Source organism: Saccopteryx leptura, chromosome 1 (genome assembly GCF_036850995.1).
Source record: "Saccopteryx leptura isolate mSacLep1 chromosome 1, mSacLep1_pri_phased_curated, whole genome shotgun sequence".
NCBI lineage: Eukaryota > Metazoa > Chordata > Mammalia > Chiroptera > Emballonuridae > Saccopteryx > Saccopteryx leptura.
This window is the reverse complement of record NC_089503.1, coordinates 225740701-225756310: the sequence shown is the minus strand read 5'-3', so window position 1 is coordinate 225756310 and position 15610 is coordinate 225740701. Positions and strand designations below refer to the sequence as shown.

The window sequence follows — 15610 nt, the reverse complement described above, 5'->3', positions numbered from 1 at the left end:
TATTATTTATTTGTAGTATTGTCAGAATACTCATTTTTGTGAGTCTTTTTATAGATTTATATAAGCTTTATTGGCAAACATCCTGAGAACTAGGCAAGTAATAGAATTATGTTGTTTTGAAATATTATATTGTTTGGATCTTCCAATGACTGACCTTAATTTAACTACTTTAAACCATAGGGAATTTTCAGTAAATTGAATCATTAAAACATTTATCAAAATAAATAGTTTTTTAATTTTTAAATTTTTTTTAATTCATTTTAGAGAGGAGAGGGAAAGACAGAGAGAGAGAGAGAGGAGAGACAGAGAGAATGAAGGGGGAGAGGATCTGGAAGCATCAACTCCCATGTGTGCTTTGACCAGGCAAGCCCAGGGTTTCGAACCGGCAACCTCAGCATTTCCAGGTCAACGCTTTATCCACTGCGCCACCATAGGGCAGGCCAAAATAAATAGTTTTTTAAATGATTGAGAGATCTTATGGACATCAAAAGAATAATAAAAACTATGAACAATTATATGCTTAGACATTCAATAATTTACATGATATATACAAATTTCTTGAAATATATAATCTGCCACAAATTACATTAAAAAATAGGCAATCTGAATAGATTTATATGTGTTAATGAAATTTTATCAATAATTAAAATAGAAAGTGCCAGAACTACCCAGACATGTTTACTGGTAAATTCTACCAAATATTTCAGGAAGAAATTTTACCAGTTCTCTAAAATCTATTCTAGAAGGTGGAAGCAGACAAAATACTTCCTAACTTATTCTATGAGGCCAGTATTACCCTAAAACCAAAACCAGACAAAGGCATTACAAGAAAACTAAAGACCAGTATCTCTCATGAACATAAATACAGAAATCCTCAATAAAATATTAGCAAATTGAATTCAACAATGTATAAAAAGAATTATGCACCATGAACAACTCAGATGCATATTAGGTATGCAAAGTAATTCAACATTAAAAAATAAATAAACGCAATCCGTCGTATCAGCAGGTTAACAAAGAAAATCACATGATCATATTAACAGATGCAGAAAAGGTATTTGACCAAATTCAGCACCTATTCATGATAAAAACTCTCCCCCAATTGATAGAAAGAAAAACTTTATCAACTTGATAAATAACATCTAAAACAAACAAAACAAAAAACTTAGTTAACATTACAATTAAGGGTAAAGAACTAGAAGCCTTCATGCAAAGATCAAAAAAAGGCAAAGATAGGCCCTGGCCAGTTGGCTCAGCGGTAGAGCGTCTGCCTGGCGTGCGGGGGACCCCGGTTCGATTCCTGGCCAGGGCACATAGGAGAAGCGCCCATTTGCTTCTCCACCCCACCCCCCTCCTTCCTCTCTGTCTCTCTCTTCCCCTCCCGCAGCCGAGGCTCCACTGGAGCAAAAGATGGCCCTGGCTCTGGGGATGGCTCCTTGGCCTCTGCCCCAGGCGCTAGAGTGGCTCTGGTCACGGCAGAGCGACGCCCCAGAGGGGCAGAGCATCGCCCCCTGGTGGCCAGAGTGTCACCCCTGGTGGGCGTGCCGGATGGATCCCGGTTGGGCGCATACGGGAGTCTGTCTGACTGTCTCTCCCCGTTTCTAGCTTCAGAAAAATACAAAAAAAGAGAAAGAAAAAAAAAAGGCAAAGATATTCTCTCACTATTACTATTGACCACCATGTGGAAGACTTAAATAATTTATTAATACAAGAAAATAAAATAAAAAGTATATAGATTGAGGAGAAGGAAATAAAACTGTCTTTCTTTGCAGATGACATAATTAACATTTGAGAGATTTGACATAACTCTTGGAACTAATAAGGGATTTATAGCAATTTTGCAGGATATAGATTAATATACAGAAGTAAATCAAATCTCCTAATACCAACAATAAGCTTATTGAATTTGAAATTAAAACCACCATATCATTTTTATTAGCACACCCCAAAATAAAATCCTTATGTATAAATCTGACAAAATATGCAAAAGATGTACTGGAGGAAAACTACAAATCCATGATGAAAAAAATGCTACAAGAATTAAATAAACAGATATCTCTAGTTCATGGAAAGAAAGACAATATTAAAATATCATTCTTCTTAATGTGATCTATATATTCAATGCAATCCAACCCAAACTCAAAGCATCTTATTTTGAGAATATTGATAAACTAATTCTAAAGTTTTTTGGAAAGGCAAAAGACCCAGAATAGCTAACACAATATTGAAGGAGAAGAACAAGGTTGGAGGATTAACACTATCCCACTTATGACTTACTATAAAGCTATACTAATCAAGAGTGTGGTATGGGTGATAAAACAGAAAAATAGATGAATGGAACAGCATAAGAATCCCACACAAATATAGTCAATTGATCTCTGACAGAGATCAAAATAAAACAAAACAAATATGATCAAGCAAAGGTAGCCTTTTCAACAAATGGTGTCAGAACAATTGGGCATCCACTTGTAAAAAAATGAATCAGACACAAACTACCTTAAACCTTTCATAAAAACTCAAAATGAATCATAGATAGAAATGTAAAATATAAAACTTCTTGGAGTAACATAGGAGAAAACCTACATGGCCTTGAGTATGGCAATGACTTTTAAAATACACCAAAAGTACAATGCATGAAAGAAATACCTGATAAACTGAACTTCAATAAAATTAAAAACTTCTCTGTAAAAGACAATGCCAAGAGAACAAAAAAATAAGTCAGTCAGGAAAAAAATATTGTCAAGAGACACATCTGAGAAAATGTCATTCAAAATATATGATAAATTTATGAAATACAACAATAAGAAAACTAACAACCTAATTATTAAATGGGCAAAAGACCTGAGCTGACACATTTAAAAGGCTATACAGATGACAAATAAGTATATAAAAATACTTATTTATGTATAAAAATATTATATATATTCAGTAAATTGGAAATGAAAATGACAATGGGATATCAGAATGTATTTACTAGAATGGTCAAAATCCAAAAACATGACCCCACCAAAAGCTGAAGCACGTGGAACAGGAACTCTCATTCTCTTTGGTAGGAATGCAAAGTGATACAGTCACTCTGGAAGGTAGTTAGCACTTTCTTACAAAACTAAACATCTTCTTACCATATAATTCAGCAACTGTGCTCCTTGGTATTTACCCAAGTGAGCTGAAAACTTATGTCCAAACAAAAACGTGAACACAGATGTTTATAACAACTTTATTTATAATTGCCAAATCAAACAACAAAGATATCTTTCAGTAGTGAATAAATAAACTGTGTACATCTAGACAAGTGGTATAATTTAGTATTAATAAGAAATGAACTATCAACTCATGAAAATATATGGAGGAATTTCTATGCATATTATATTAAAAAGAAGCCAATCTGGAAATGCTATACACTGCATGATTCCACCTATGTGAAATTTTGGAAGAAGCAAAGTTATGGAGACAGTAAAAAGATCAGTGATTTTGGTGGTTAAGGATGAAAGGGGAATGAATAGGCAGAGCAAAGAGGTTGTTTAGGAGAATAAAATTATTTTCTATGATATTACAATTGTGGATACAAATCATTTGCATTTGTCAAAATCTGTAAAATGCATAACATCAAGAGTGAACCCCTAGGGTAACTTATGGACTTTGGGTGATAACGATGTAGGCTCATGGTGTGTAACAAATGTTCAACTCCGGTGCTTGATGTTGGTAGTGAAGAAATTTGCATAGGTGTAATGCCAGGAGAAGGATCTAGGGAACAATCTGTACTCTTGGCTCAGTTTTGCCATGAACCTAAAGCTGGTCTAAAACTAAAAATAGTCTATTGAAAAACTGAGAAAGTGTGAAGAGGCCTCTACCTCAGAGAAGATAAAAACACATTGTCAGCATTTCTAATAGCACATTTAAACAAACTTCTAACTGTTAAACCTAATCCGGAGGGACCCGAAACATTGAAGACACTAACAAAGTCCATCGATTACACACCAAAGCTTTATTGTCTAGCTTGGTCAAGTGGCAGCAACTCAGACAGAAATCTGAGGGAGAGCGTGCTGGCCCTTTGTTCTACTTAGTTTTTATAGTTTTGTAAGTGGGAAGTACAGAAGCAAAAATTGTAATTAGGAGCCCCTTACCACTATTGGTTATAGTCATATGTCCTTTAACATGATAGGACCACGTTCAATTTGCAAGCCATACATTATTTTGGAGAAAACAAAATTTACAAGTCATTGCTATAAGAAAAGGTTTATTTTGGCTTTTCTCTTCCTGCACCTAGCTAGCCATTCACCCCTTTCCCCACAGGTGTGGTGGAATGTCTGGGAATCCATGTTTTCCTCCCCTTTGTATTTACAATGCCAAGGGTCATCCTGGTCATGCCAATCACACAGTACAGGGACTATTTCTCACAATTTCTATACACACCTTAACCCAAATTAATAAAATGTTCTTCAAGCCTCCCAAAATATTAATATTAATTCTGTAGCTTTTGGTACTTTACAACACCTGCGGGTGAGGTGGCGCAGTGGCTCCTCACTGACAGTATGTTTAATAGAGCATTTTTTGTTGTGTTTCCACTCATTGATAGTATGGTGATTGACATCCCCATCTTGGACCGGGCTGTTTGTTTAACCCACACAGCTGATAAACTTGCAATCACCTTCAGACAACCTGGTGATTAGTTCCACATTATAATTAAGCATCTTTTTCTAGTGTTTAGTTCAGCAAATGTACTTAGTCATCCCCTTTTGCCTAGGTCCTAGAGTGCAAACTTTACACTGGCTCTCTCTGAAGAATCATTGCCTGGTTGCACATTTAAATAAGGTCTTGAATAATGTTTTCAATCAATTCATTTGAGATGTTCACTTTGCCAATAATCAGAGGCAAATAAATGTGTGTTTAAGAACTCAAATTATTTTGCTCAGTACCTTGTGTGCAGTAGGTACTTAAGTACTTGTTGAAATAATGAATGAATGTATTTTTCTGTTGATAAACACTGAACTTAAAGAAAAGTGTTAATTTATGGGGCAGTGCGTTAAAGGAAAACAGAGCTGTTCCAGAAGAAGACGGGAAATTTAATCTTAGCTGAGCAGTATCTGGTTGTGTGAGCTTCACCAAAGAACTTAAGTTTCATTTCTTTTTCTAGGTTCTCAGTTTTCCCTTCTCTATTATATAATTTCTTAATGAATTAAATATTTTCTACTATCTTATGGCTCTAAAAACACTAACTCAGTTTAAATATAGGGGAACTGGTGCCAGAAATAAGCAGTGAGTTATAGTAGTTAAAAATAACACGACTCCCTTCCACTGTAGTTTCTATACTACGAGGGTTTTATCTCCTAAACATGTAAAATGTCAACCTCATAAATCATGGTATTTCTTTCATCTGTAAAACAGAACTTTGGTAATTGAACTCATAATAGAATTTTAATAATAAAAAGATACAGGGACAACTTATAATTAATTTAAACATTTAAGTAATGAATGCAAATGCTAGCTTGCCAATTCGTTAACATTAATGATTAGATAAATGTATTTTTACTTACTTCACCTGTTAAAAACAACCATACTTTTATATTTTGAATAGGAGTTAGCTGAATGCACTTAATTAATGTAGGTTTGAGTGAATTAGTAGTTTGTTATTCTTTAGCAAACTGAAAGGATCTAGCACAAGCCTTCCCAGAAAAAGGGGGAGAAAAAAACAACTATATTGAAAAACAAGAAGGCTTTGGAAGTCAATCAAAAGAAAAGGAACAGTAAAGAAAAACTGTTTAATTGCATGTAGATATTAATATCTTGGTGCTTCTCTATCAGTAAAAGGACCAAGAGAACAGAAATAAAGCCATATTTTTTTTAACTATCAAGATATATTTTTTAAAATTATTGAGTTGTTATAAAGAAGCTCTGTAACCGAGATCACTTAAAAATCCACATTCAAGTGTTAAAAACATCCTACTTGCTCAAGCCTGGGACATAACTAGAGTTTTCCAGAATTCTGACAAGCCTGTCTCTAAAGTAATAAATGAATTTTCTCTTTATTTGACTACTTTGTCTTGTTTTTAAAAATAGATGTAAATAGAATATTAATGTGTCACATTTTAAAATTTTCAAAACAGCAAATCTTCACTAAAAAGCAGCTCTATTATTCTGAGCTTTAAGTATTGTACTTTTAAAACTTTATTCAAATATTTTTAAACAAGGTCAAAAGGTATAGAAAAACATCCTTTTTGCATATCATCCTACACCTCTCTAGTAATAGTACAACTTTGAGATTCATTCCCTAAGGGATAAAACAATTTTCTGTAGTAGATCCTTCTCTTGACAATTTTAGAAGTCAGAAATATTCCTTTAGTGATACTTTTGTTAAGCAAAGTGATTTAGTCCACTGCATGCTAATCTTACCCAGATTAGCAAATATACCATTTTGAATAATAAACATGCAAACTATTTGTTCAAAGGTCAACAAATATTTTTTCTCTTTAAAGTTGTTTTTTTGTTTGTTTGTTTTTACAAAGACAGAGAGAGAGAGTCAGAGAGAGGGTCAGACAGAAAGGAACGGAGATGAGAAGCATCAATCATCAGTTTTTCGTTGTGACACCTTAGTTATTCATTGATTGCTTTCTCATGTGCCTTGACTGTGGGGCTACAGCCGACCGAGTAACCCCTTTCTCGAGCCAGCGACCTTGGGTCCAAGCTGCTGAGCTTTGCTCAAACCAGATGAGTGCATGCTCAACCTGGTGACCTCGGGGTCTCGAACCTGCGTCCTCCGCATCCCAGTCTGACGCTCTATCCACTGCGCCACTGCCTGGTCAGGCAGTCTTTAAAGTTCTTAAAAGGACTAAGTTAACCAGGGAAAAGGTACGAAGACGCTATCGTCATGTACTGGCTTTCAAATCAACTTTAAAATCCACACAGCATTTAGTTCTGGCTTTTGACAGATTTCATTAATGGCAATTCTGATTCCTGTAATCAGGTGATACTCTCCAAATGAACTGAGAGACAGTCTTCCATGGTGGGCCCCTCGTGTTTCTGCACATTCATGCACAGAGACACTGACTGCATTTGCTCTGAAATATCTGTTCAAGGCTGTTTGAGCAAACAACCTTGGAACATAAAAATTATGGTCCCTCTGGAACCAAGGGCAAGTGCATTTACAGCTTAGAAAACAGAGATTGTATCTTTATTCAGAGCAAAGGGCCGGGCTACTTACTGTCCTGTATAATAAAGACAATGTTTCCTTCTGGTGCAAAAACCAGGCATGCTTATGGCTCATACAACTGAACTGACATTCTTCAGCTGATAGGTTTCCTTGTGTAATATATACCCCATGGTGTGAGCTGGTATAACTTGGCCCTTCTTGCATTGCCCTATGTAAACTGGGCTCCAGGAACCGGCTTAAACTCTGGCTACTGCTATTGTTATGAGCAATAAACCTTCCTTTATCTCTGACCCAGGAGTCTTGTGTCTTCTGTCACTGTTCATGAAACTATGCATGGCAAGCTAACATATTAGCTTGCAAAAAGGAAAATATCTCAAACCACTCACAGCTCTTGACAGTATATAAAGATACTCAGTGATACAAAAGTTCCTCACACATTTCTCTATCCTACTAGTTTTGAGAAGAAGAAATGGAAGCAGGTAAGCTCAAAAGAATAACCCCTTATCAATAGAATCATCATTATAACATGGAGAGTCCCTTTTAGGCATTTAGGTTGAGACTAATAACATTAAGAAAGCATCTACACCATCTGAAATCTAAGTGCTGGGCATTTCTAATAAAAAAAGAGTTCAATAAAAATCTTTGTGTGTTGATTTTTGCCTAAAACTCTTACAGGACAAAGAAAGCATTTCTGCTAAAATTCATAAAATTGCTTAGATTAATTTCTCCTAGTTATAAAGAATTTGGAACTCTTATATGTTCTTTGATTTTATTAACCTCGGGCTCCCATTTCTAAATTACTTTTCAATAGTTCTTGCACAGTGTCAAAGTGGGGATGGATTGGGGTCAGAGAAAAAACTAGGATTTTATTTCCCAGTAAAAGAATTTCAAAAGTGTTTTTTTATTTTTCAAATGATTTACAGTAGTAGAAAAACATTTGAGATTTATTAATAGTATTTATATTACAATATATACAGAATAAATATATTAAGAAATAATAATTAGTATATTCCTTAACATTTAATTAGTTAATTTTTTACCATTACCCACTTTACTCCTGTCATCACCTCCATTTTTGCTCGCAGACAATGGTCTGAATTGCTTTCTGACCTCTGAAAAATATATGAACGTTTTAAAGGGCTTTGCCTTGAACATGCTTCAAGCAGTCGGGCATTTCAGATGGAATGACACAAATTTTCTTCAGTCAGAAAATAATGCTCCTGGGTTTGCCTGAAGGTTTCCAGGCTCTAAGCAGTCACAGCTTTCACGACTCGTTTAATGCGTGTCTCTTTCCCTAGAGTTACCTCCTGCCACTCTTCACCAACCCACATCTATCGTTGTTTTTTTTAAATACTAAAAGTAAAAATCACCTCCCACAAATGACTTACTTGAATTATACTGTATTATGGTGCATAGCAACACCCTCAAGACTTATTAAATTATACAAACTCTTTGGCCCATTTGCACAGTAACTACTCTCACAAATAAACAATTCGATTTAGGTAGTAAAGGAGTCGTAAGGCAATTTTTGTTTGCCAGGAATAGCTCTGCATTGTAAAGCTAGAGATAGCATTCTTCAGTCACATAAAGATGTCAGCATGTTAAGGTCTTTAAGTGGTTCAACCAGGTATACTCAAAGAGCACTCCTACTGTCCTAATATTTTCCCTCAAGCCTGACTTTATCATTCTCAGCTAACAATGCAGCAGTGTGACCAGTGCTGAAAGAAAAGGGATGTAAGATATGGTATTGAGCCAACAGGATTTACAGTCAATCAATGAAGGTATATTGTAAAAGCAGACATATTAGTACATTCATATTGCAGGGTTATCAATATAGCAGGATGTTAAATTGGGATGGGAAATTATGACCCAGCAAGAAACAGAAGAAAGGAAAAATGGAGAAAAAAATAAAGAATAATACAATCTTGAATGAGCAGCTGAAAGTCAAGATGGTACAGAAAAAGGAGCACAGGTTTTTGTGGTTAGGTGATATAAATTTGAATTCTAGTTTGTCTTTATTGGCAAGGGTACACTATAATTATGCTGAGATAACAAACAACTTAAGATTTTCAGTAGTTTAAAACAAGTTGTTTTTTATCTCTCCTTTCACATTTTGAGAGAATCATTAATTGCCTGCATGTTTATTATCCTACTTATTTAGACACTTGGAGTTTAATATTAAGCCATCACTATCTTGATCAGATGTTAGAGGTCAAAGAGAGTTCAGGGAGATTTTACGATGGTAATCAAACATTCAGTCCAGATGCATTGCATGGCATTTCTCACTACTGTTTGGCCAAAACTTGACATATAGTCTCATTCAACTACAAAGGGACCAAGAAATAAAATTTGTCTTATTGCCATGTGATCAGAATGAGGGGAGAATAGAAACTATATGGTATGCAGGTCAAATTACTACCAAAGATGCTCACTGTTAAAACTTTTGTTAAATTTTATATTATGTATATTAAATCCTAAATCTTGCTTCCTAACTTGTTCAGTATGGGATATTAAGCAAATGCTACATACACATTTGTAAATCCCAGTTTCTTTATCTATAAAACAGCAATTAAGTCACTTATCCCACCTGACCAGGCAGTGGATAGAGCGTTGGACTGGGATGCAGAAGGACCCAGGTTTGAGACCCCAAGATCACCAGCTTGAGCGTGGGCTCATCTGGTTTGAGCAAAAGCTCACCAGTTTGAGCCCAAGTTCACTGGCTCCAGCAAGGGTTTACTCAGTCTGCTGAAGGCCCGCGGTCAAGGCACATATGAGAAAGCAATCAATGAACAACTAAGGTGTTGCAATGCGCAATGAAAAACTAATGATTGATGCTTCTCATCTCTCCGTTCCTGTCTGTCCCTGTCTATCTCTCTGACTCTCTCTTTGTCTCTGTAAAAAATAAAATTAAAAAAAAAGTCACTTACCCCATGGAAATACTCGAAATTAAAATACCCAAGGTACAGAATGAATCTAACCGAGCACCTCATATACACTAAATGCCTGATGTTTTATCATCAGGCATTTAGTGTATATGCCTGATATAAAGGCTGCTTTGAGTCCACAATTCTCCCAAAGGCTCAAACTTCCAGAGACTTCGGAAGTTTTTTATCCATGCACAGGGCAATGAATAGTTACAACCCTATGCTCAACACTCAGATTCCTAGCTAGAGATGAGCAGGTAGGGTGGTAACTATTCATTTCTGGTGAGTCTTCATTGAGAAGTTGGCCTTAAACCAGAGAGCTACGGCAACCTTCAGGAGAAGACATTTCTGTCAGTCTGGTTGAGAAATGAATATAGGAATACTGCGATTGTGCTTAGAGTGAGGCAGGAAGATATCAGTGTGATTTATTTTCTGGTTGCTTTTCCCCATCTCTGGCTTACCTTTGCTTTTATCTGACTCTGACTGATCTCAATTCTGTCTCTTCCCTCTCTTGTGCTTGGAAAAGTTACTTCACCACACTGGGTTTTTAATAATATCATTTGGATAAACATAAATAATATTCCCTGCATTCCAGTGTTAGGTTTAGGTTCTGGGCTCCTTTAAATCCAGAGCCCATTTAAAACACAAATTCCCCTCACCCAACTTCCCACTAGGATAACTTCTTCATTCAGCATCTCCCTCGTCCAACCTCCGCCTCCCATTTAGCAACTCTCCCCACCCTGGGAAAGTTCTGAGAAATGTCTTTGGGTCAAGGTCATCATGAAGGACCTGAGGGTTGAGAAAGGGAGACAGTCTGTAACCAAGGCCACAAACCAGGATTTGCTAATCTGGGCATGTCCAGGTGCAGGTAACTCCATGCCAGCAAATGCTTACAATAACCGCTGTATCTAACACACACTCCCACCCATAGTTCTAGGCTGACACCCTTTGCTATTCTCAGCCTGCTTGCATTCAGGCTCTTTTGAAATAAACTTTCCTTTTGGAACAGTAGCATCCTGTTTTCAGTTTGGCCCATGGTTTCTGCCTCTCACCCAGGACTATTATAAGATTAATTTACAACAATTAATGTATATGAAGCACTTAGCACAATATAAGTATACACTGTTTATTTTTAATAATAAATAAGATAGCCACTGCCCTGGCCGGTTGGCTCAGCGGTAGAGAGTCAGCCTGGCGTGCGGGACCCGGGTTCGATTCCCGGCCAGGGCACATAGGAGAAGCGCCCATTTGCTTCTCCACCCCCCCCCCTTCCTCTCTGTCTCTCTCGTCCCCTCCCGCAGCCAAGGCTCCATTGGAGCAAAGATGGCCCGGGCGCTGGGGATGGCTCCTTGGCCTCTGCCCCAGGCGCTGGAGTAGCTCTGGTCACGGCAGAGCGACGCCCCGGAGGGGCAGAGCATCGCCCCCTGGTGGGCAGAGCTTCGCCCCTGGTGGGCGTGCCGGGTGGATCCCGGTCGGGCGCATGCGGGAGTCTGTCTGTCTCTCCCCGTTTCCAGCTTCAGAAGGAATACAAAAAAAAAAAAAAGATAGCCACTTTGAGGATTTAAATTTGGTAACTGTATTTTTCAGTTCTAGAGTGCTAATGAATTTCTACATTTGGTATTCCATAAATGCTTGTTGGATAAACACATTATATGAAATATGTATATAATTAGCTCTTTCAGACACATACTGTGGACAATAATTAAGATTTCTACAATTATAATGATGGATTTATATGTTACTGGTATTTATCTTGAGACACAAATATATTTTCAATTATTTATATGTGTAATACCTATTTGCAAGTGTTATAAATATGTACATATATATTTATATTTAGATCTACAATATGCCTATGTGATCTCAGAAGTAAGTCTCACATTTTACCTTTCGCTCCCAAGAGGGGATTCATTACACAGTGGTACACAAATATTTGGTAAAAATGTGTTCTATAGATATATTTGTTGTTAAGATTCAAAGTACTAAGAGTTCTCTAGGGAAAATATGGGAAGTGGCTAATCAGAACTGGAGATCAATTGATGTGGGAAGTTGCTAATCAGAACTGGAGATCAATTGATGTGGTTTTGTGCTGAGTGGTACACTTAAAACCTTGTCAACACAATAAATTCAGACAAGACCCTATCTTGGCACCACTTAGAGCTGAATAAATTATTTCTGGAAAATAAATATAATTAGGAAGATTTTCTATACTTATGGTATACTTTTCCTTAATATAACCAATATGAAATGATATACCAACTATACCTAAATACATTTTTATGTATTTATTCATTTTAGAGAGAAGAGAGAAAGAGAGAGAGAGAAGAGGGGAGGAGCAGGAAGCATCAACTCCCATATATGCCTTGACCAGGCAAACCCAGGGTTTCAAAACGGCAACCTCAGCGTTCCAGGTCGACACATAATCCACTGTGCCACCACAGGTCAGGCCTCTAAATACATTTTTTAAAATTGTATTTATTATTTATGTTTTAGTTTTCTAGTCAGTAAATAATACTTAAAATTAGTGAAACCTAATCCTAATAAAAAAATCTCCTGTGAATTCCACCAGTTTTGTAGACATTTATACTTTTTGCAATTTAAATAAAACTATGTAGATTAAAAAATAAATAGGAAAAAATAATTCATTTAATGCTATTAAAATAATTTATAGGCCCTGGCCAGTTGGCTCAGCGGTAGAGCGTCGGCCTGGCGTGCGGGGGACCCGGGTTTGATTCCTGGTCAGGGCACACAGGAGAAGTGCCCATTTGCTTCTCCACCCCCACCCCTCCTTCCTCTCTGTCTCTCTCTTCCCCTCCCGCAGCTGGGGCTCCATTGGAGCAAAAGATGGCCCAGGCGCTGGGGATGGCTCCTTGGCCTCTGCCCTAGGCACTAGAGTGGCTCTGGTCGCGGCAGAGCAACGCCCCGGAGGGGCAGAGCATCGCTCCCTGGTGGGCAGGGCGTCACCCCTGGTGGGCGTGCTGGGTGGATCCCAGTCGGGCACATGCGGAAGTCTGTCTGACTGTCTCTCCCCGTTTCCGGCTTCAGAAAAATACAAAAAAAAAAAAAAATAAAATAAAAAATTTATATAAAATTATTCTAAGCTTTGCTATGTTGATTTATTCTGATAAAATAATAGAAAATTATGCCTAATTAATTTATTAATTTTAATGATATATAATTATAAGAGAATTTGTAATTAATTATATAATACAATTATGTGTAATTAGCTATAGCAGAAAATATATGTCATGTTTTTTTTAATTATATTTATTTATTGACTTTTTATTTTTTAAAGAGAGGAAGGGAAAGATTGATTTGTTGTCCCATTTATTTATGTGTTCATTGGTTGATTCTTTTTCCTTTATTTTACTGGGGTGACACTGGTTAACATAATTATACAGGTTTCAGGTGTCCAATTCTAAAACACAACTCTGTACACTGTATTGTGTGTTCATTGGTTGATTGTTATGCCCTGACCTAGGATTGAAACTACAACCTTGCCATATTGGGACAATGCTCTAACCATCTGACCTATCTGGTCTGGGCCCATAAGTCATTTTCACTTAAGCCTTATTCTTGTCAACAGATAAAGTCATTCATTTCAAATATATTTATTAAATGTTTCCCATCAGCCAAACACTGTTCTAGGTGCTGGGGTACAGCAAGATGAATACTAGCTTGCATCTTAATTGAAGGAAACAGCCAATAAACTAATAAGTGAAATGTATTTTGAGGAACAGTGATGAGTTCTACAGATGAAAATAAATTAAAAAGGAGAGACCGGTAATGTTTATGGCTGTTCTATTTTTTTTTTAAGATATTTATTTATTTATTATTTATTTATTTATTTACAGAGACAGAGAGAGAGTCAGAGAGAGGGATAGATAGGGACAGACAGGAACAGAGAGAGATGAGAAGCATCAATCATCAGTTTTTCGTTGCGACACCTTTGTTGTTCATTGATTGCTTTCTCATATGTGCCTTGACCATGGGCCTTCAGCAGACCGAGTAAACCTTTGCTTGAGCCAGCGACCTCAGGTCCAAGCTGCTGAGCTTTTGTTCAAACCAGATGAGCCGGCGCTCAAGCTGGCGACCTCAAAGTCTCTAACCTGGGTCCTCCGCATCCCAGTCCGATGCTATATCCACTACACCACTGCCTGGTCAGGCGGCTGTTCTATTTTCAATTATGGTTTGGGTAAGCCCCACCAATCAAGAGGCATATAAGCCTAAGTAGAATGATAATCAGTGGAAAAAAGAATGGCCAGATATTTCTGAAATCGAAATAATGACTGATACAAGTAAAAATTAAAGGCTATAATGGAGATTAAATGTCAAGGTATTGGGTAAGGAAAGGTAGTTCCCAGTGGTCAGGTTGGTGTAGGTGTGAGTGTAAAGTATCTGGTAGTTCTTGCAGGGGCTGGCATAATGGAAGGTGCTTCTTTATTCTTCTCATATACACACTTCCACATGTTCACAGCCACACATACTCACAGAATGCCTCCTTGCTTAATTTCACTTCTCTCCCAAGTTATCTCAAGTTAAGTGAACTTCTCTGCTTCTCTGGCTTTTAATACCAGCAATCATGTATTATTTCTAATTATTTAAACTAATGACTTGCAGAGATTCAATTGAATAGTATCTACTGTGTTCACAACATAAGAATAAAAGGAGTAGAAGGCATAGTTTTGACCTCAAGACACATAATTTGTTTATAAGAAATCTTAAAAAATATATTTTCTATCATAATTAGCATGTATTTCATCTTTTTTTCTACTTTCTATGAAAACTAAAATGTTTTATAAACTTTTATTTGATTTAATATTTACTTGAGTTTGTTATGTTCAATATCATGATCTGTTATTAAAATAAAAGCACTAGTTTAATTTACTGTGTGTATGCCCTGGCCGGTTGGCTCAGCGGTAGAGCATTGGCCTGGTGTGCAGGAGTCCCGGGTTCGATTCCCGGCCAGGGCACACAGGAGAAGCGCTCATCTTCTTCTCCACCCCTCCCCCTCTCCTTCCTCTCTGTCTCTCTCTTCCCCTCCCGCAGCCGAGGCTCCATTGGAGCAAAAATGGCCGGGGCACTGAGGATGGCTCTGTGGCCTCTGCCTCAGGCGCTAGAATGGCTCTGGATGCATCAGAGTGACGCCCCAGAGGGCCAGCGCATCGCCCCCTGGTGGGCGTGTCAGGTGGATCCTGGTTGGGCGCATGCGGGAGTCTGTCTGACTGCCTCCCGGTTTCCAGCTTCAGAAAAATGAAAATAAATAAATAAATAAATAATTTACTGTGTGTAATATATATAATTTATAATATGCCTAAATGTCAATTTATTTAACATAAAAGAGTACTGAACATCAGATAGCCCACAATTATGATTATTTGATAAAATTAAAATGTTTAATCATTTCTACAAAAACTAATCCTATACCAACCTATATATTTCCACATAGTTTTAGACATCTGTTTTTTCTTATTTATCTTTATGGGGAATTTAAGAACATAACATATTTGCATTAGTTTAAAAAGTTTCAAACTAATTA

The 15610-nt window shown here is 37.0% G+C and overlaps 1 protein-coding gene across 3 annotated transcripts in view; it reads right to left on the bottom strand.

The window, feature by feature from the left end:
- Positions 1–15610, bottom strand: part of FSTL5 (follistatin like 5) — a 703822-nt gene that overhangs the window by 636086 nt on the left and 52126 nt on the right. The gene's annotated exons all lie outside the window — the stretch shown is intronic.